The sequence below is a fragment of the Nycticebus coucang genome, chromosome 1, assembly GCF_027406575.1.
Source record: "Nycticebus coucang isolate mNycCou1 chromosome 1, mNycCou1.pri, whole genome shotgun sequence".
NCBI classification, from domain to species: domain Eukaryota; kingdom Metazoa; phylum Chordata; class Mammalia; order Primates; family Lorisidae; genus Nycticebus; species Nycticebus coucang.
In genome coordinates, this window is record NC_069780.1 from 177087382 (window position 1) to 177092629 (window position 5248).

Genomic DNA, 5248 nt, shown 5'->3' on the forward strand with positions numbered 1-5248 from the left:
GCATTTAAAGCTTCTTATTACACATTGTTATAACTCAAAAGCTGATTAATGCAGCATCTATGAAAAAATATGAACCCTGTTCCTTCTATTGCTACAGGAACAGTTGCAGTACCACTTACAGAATTTGGAAAATTTCATGACATATAGAAATCATAATGAGGCCACCATACAATAGAGCAAAATGTCATCACTGGGAGTTTAGGTATTCTCATTGGTTTGCACAGTAAGTAATCATTTAAAGAGAAGGGGTAAAACATTTATATTTTATATTACATGTAATATTTAAATTTCATATTTGGACGTCCTTTGTGTTCTAAAATAAATATGTAAGTACCATTTTCAGTTATAGTTCAGACTATCGGCTCTGTTACGGTCCTTACATTTACTTATGTGTATTTGCTTTATGCTTACCATGTATTCACTTCAAAGGGAACACGCCTAAAACCAAAATAATAATATAATAATACCTGATTTTAATTTGGTATTCCTTACCAATATTTTTGGGATTATTACTTTCAGAGTATTTATTTTAGATATATTTTAATGATAAAATTGTGGCTCCATATGCAATATGCTATGTAATTTTTTTTACTACCTAGTTTTAAAAATAGTTTTAATATTATTCTGTCCCTCTCCACACCCACTAGTAATTGTTTAGTGTCTTTCTGTGTGCGGCTCCACTGTTTATCTGTTACTGGGCTATTACAGCATCTTCGTCCAATACTTTGTATGATTTAATATTAACCCGAGTCTATCGCTTCTCGGCCTTTTGGCTAAGATCAAGTGTAATATTAACCCGAGTCTAGTCCACTCTGATTTGTATATTTTCACTCTTTTTTTTCTACACGTGTACACATACACACATGTATATGTAAACAATTTGGAAAAGGGTTATGTTAAAATAATTTGCATTTATCTTAATATGCTGGAATGGATTGCAGCAATACTATTCTTGAATTAAAACAGCTAAATTGACATCATATGAGTAATAATGCAGTGAGTGAACACAAAAATAAATTTTAAATCAAATGCATACCCTCTTATCTAATTCAATATGTAACAACTGACTTCTTTGGTTTATGATTTCCTTACATGTAGCAGAAAAACTGATTCAGATAGTTGATTTAAGACAATGTATGAGTCATTTGTGATAGGATAGGTATATGATGCTATTAACTCTTATTAACTTTTATTTTCACAATAAAACTACTTGCTGTCTATTTTTAGAGTTTGCATATGCAATTACAATTAATACAAATAAATAAAAATTTTATATTTATTAATAAAAATAAACCATTTAAATGGATTATTTCATTTAATTTAAAAGTAAACCTAAAAATGGGTAATAAATTAATATTTCATATTACAAATGAGAATACTACATTTTTTTATTTATTTTTTATTAAGTCTTTTTGTACATAAATCATAAATACATTTCTTTTCATTTCAGTTTGTTGATTATTTGTACAATTGGAGTGCTTACGTAATACTAATCAGCATAGCTCTCATCTCATTTATAGCATTAGGACATTTGTGTTCTACACATGATAGAACCAACTTGTACTTGCAATGTGCTCCATAGTTGTGGTCTCCTGCTATTCCTACTATCCCTCCCACCCCCTCCCCATCCCTCACCCTCCCCTACCCTCCTTAATCATAGCCTAAAATTGTGTTTCATTTTTCATATGCAAGTGTGAGTTATTATAAATTGCTTTCACAGTAGTACTGAGTACATTGGATACCTTTTTTCCCATTCCTGAGATACTTTACTAAGAAGAATATTTTCCACCTCCATCCATGTAAACATAAAGGAGGTAAAGTCTCTACTTTTTCACTGCTACGTAATATTCCATGGTATACATATACCACAATTTATTAATCCATGATACTACATTTTGAAGAGTGTTAAGTATCTTGGTCAAGATGAAGATACAAAGAATGTAAGTCATAAAGATAAATTATAATCCCCACTTTCCCTGCTGCAAAGTGTATTATCTTTAATATGTACACTGTATTTCCCCTTAGGCTGTGTCCTGGAAAATAAATATATTTAAAAAAGGATTTAAAATAAAATGATCCACACAATCCCTGTAATGAGTATCTTCCCCACTGTAGTAATATAATGCTTACTCTTCAGAAACTGAATTTTGGACTTCAAGGGAAAACTAGATATGTTCTAGTTTTATACTCAAACTAGAAAAAATTGAGTTTATATTTAACACTATATTTATATCTGAATCTACATGTATACTGCTGGCAAGCTATCTGTTCTGTTGTATTATTTCTCCTTCCTATAATTATTCAATTATTCTTGAATGATGTCAATAAAAAAGTATAGATAGAAAGATATAATCTCACAATATGGTTGTAGATATATTTATCCCAGATTGGTATATGTAATGTTTATAACATAATCACTTCTATTGCCAGATTCATCATTACTTCTGTCTTTATGATTATTTAGCATTTAGGCTTTGGGCCTCAGGTTAACACACAGACACACCAAGTACAGCATTATTGACTCAGAAACAATGAGTTTCAATGGAGTCTGCACAGTGAGACAGGAAGTAGTATGGCTTTGGTCAATACAACAGGTGTTCCCTTGGCAGTTTTTCGTGAAGTGATCCCATGAGATGAAGATGAGTTGAGCTATCATATTGTACATATATATCTTCAAAGCAAATATTTACTAATGAAATTCAACATTTAAAACCACCTTTTCCTGCAAAGAGGATATAAAACATAGATATTAGAGATAATGGGGGGAGATAGTTCTTTGCTGAAAAATACTCCAACACTGTGAGTTCCTATCTTTTCTGGTCTGATTTTGGGAAATGTGCTACCATATTAAGATCCAGACACTAAGGAACCCAACTGGCAAATGATGAGTTGGGGAAGGTGAGGGAGAATGTTACTAGAACCCAGGCAAATCCCTCCTTATCAAAGGCCAGTGGTGTGACTGGAGCAGAGTTAGCGGATGTCTCTCCTTTAAGATTGAAATGTCCTTTAATGTAATGGTCAGAATAGCTTTACATTCTACTCTAAAGTTTATGACAGATACAAGAATAGAATCATCCATTTAATGAATTAGGAGAAAATTCATGGGACCTGCTGACGTTTCACTCAAGACAGGGCTATTATCAAGTGGCACACTTTAACAAAAGAGAAAATGACAAAAGTAGAGTCACATTTTTATTACATCCCAGGAGTCATACTAAGTCCATTTTCTAGCTTCATAGTGTAGATTTAATATATGCCTAATGTTCATCACAGATCATACATGTGTTTAACATATATGATTTAACATATATTTTAACATATATTTTACAACAATAAAGCAATGTAATGTGCACACATGGACAGGTTGACTATCTGAGTTCTTTCACTTTGCCTCATGGGAAGATGAAGTAGATAAAAAATAAATAAATAAGAATAGGAAATGAAAATACCATAATAGTTCTAAAATACCTTAACTTAGTCACAGGTAATGTCAAATATCAATCACAGTAAGTTAGAAATACAAACAAACTTATTTTAGGGGGAAGGGTATAAAGGGTGAGGCTAGAAAATGTACCTGAAGCAGGAATTATTGAAGAGTAAGCAAGATTTTGAAAGTCTTGATGAGATAGAGAAAATGGATATTCCAAACAGGGAGAGATGCATAAGAAAAAGTCCTCAGACATAAAATATAGAGGACTTGCGAGTGACAACAGGGACTTCAGTTTGAGTAAGATCAAGTGGCACATATAAAAGAAGCTGAGGTGTAACGGAATTGAAATGAGTTTGTAAGGTGATAGAGGAATGAAAAATCCAGAGTAACATATAAAAGAGGTCTTGGAACATGCTGGAATAATTTTAACTCAGAAATTTTTTGACTCGATGGACAATCCGTTAATGGATTTTGATCTCAGGAGGAAAAGGATATAGCAGTATATGCCGAGCTTCAATTTACTGGATTCTGTACAGAATAATAAAGCAGGAATAGTCTGGAGTCAGGGGCCTGTCATAAAAAAAGGACCATACTTTTGTATTAGAGAGAGACATGGAACGGAGAAAACATGGATACAGAAAATTTGGGAAAAAATCAAAATTAAAATCGTGAACATTTCCGAGATATAGAAAATTTGGAAAAAAATCAAAATTAAAATAGTGAACATTTCCGAGATGGGTAGATCACCTGAGCTCAGGAGTTTGAGACCAGTCTGAGCAAGAGCGAGACACTGTCTCTAAAATAGCCGGGTAGATCTGTGGTATCATGGCATTCTACAGAGGACAACAAAGTGAAACTCAGTCTTAAAAAATATATATATATATAGTTAACATTTCATAGAAACTGAGAAATTGAGAGGGAAGAGAAAACAGAAGTCAGGTATTTTGAGCAAGTATGATTAAAAAAAGGTGATGCTTTTGAGGGAAATTGAAATGTCAGAAAGTGAACCAAGAAACTAGAAAATAATAAATTAGATGTTTTACTTGCGGGACATAAATGATCAATAGAACCTCCACATGGAGATGTTTGTCATATATTTAGACCTTTAAAAATATAAAAGTTCCTTTTTAGAGATATAGAGTTCAAACATTTACGTAAAATTTAGAGAAGTCTTGCTGCCTAAGTAAAAACTCCAAGAAAAAAGAAAAGGTTAAAAATAAAACACCCTACATCAGAGAGATTGAAAATGAAAGGGAGGTAGTGAGGCAGATGGAGACTGAATATTAAACCAGGAACGGGAACAAAGATAATAGAGTGAAATAGAGTCTAAGGAGATATTTTCAAGATGAATGAAATTTGTAGTGACATGTTTATCAAACATAAAGAAATATGAGAACTGATTTAAAAAAAAAAATTTGGCTAAAAGTACAACCAAAGGCATTGAGAGAACTATTTCAGTAATACAGGGCTTCTCTGATGCTATCTCTAGGGTAATCTAAGCCTTGTGATAGCCTGAACACGTACACAGAAGAGCGGAAGGAAAACAAGAAGGAAAAATACTCTCACCACCCCAGGAGCTGGATCCCCTTCCAATATGGTTTTAGGAACTATTAGCTCCTAATTTATTTATGTTCTATTAATAACCGAATTCATCAACTTACCCTGTTGTCCCCCAAACCCAGTGATCCAATAGCCTAATTTTATCACTTTATTTTTAACCGTCATTTGGACAACATTATAGTGACAATGAACTTCCTGTTTCCCATACATCCTTCAGGCTTCCCAAATGTCATCTTGCTGATTATATCATAATTCTTG

The 5248-nt window shown here is 32.6% G+C and overlaps 1 pseudogene; it reads left to right on the forward strand.

The window, feature by feature from the left end:
- The first annotated feature begins 753 nt into the window (after window positions 1-753).
- LOC128591733 (uncharacterized) lies at window positions 754-907 on the forward strand (annotated as a pseudogene).
- The last annotated feature ends 4341 nt before the right edge of the window (window positions 908-5248 follow it).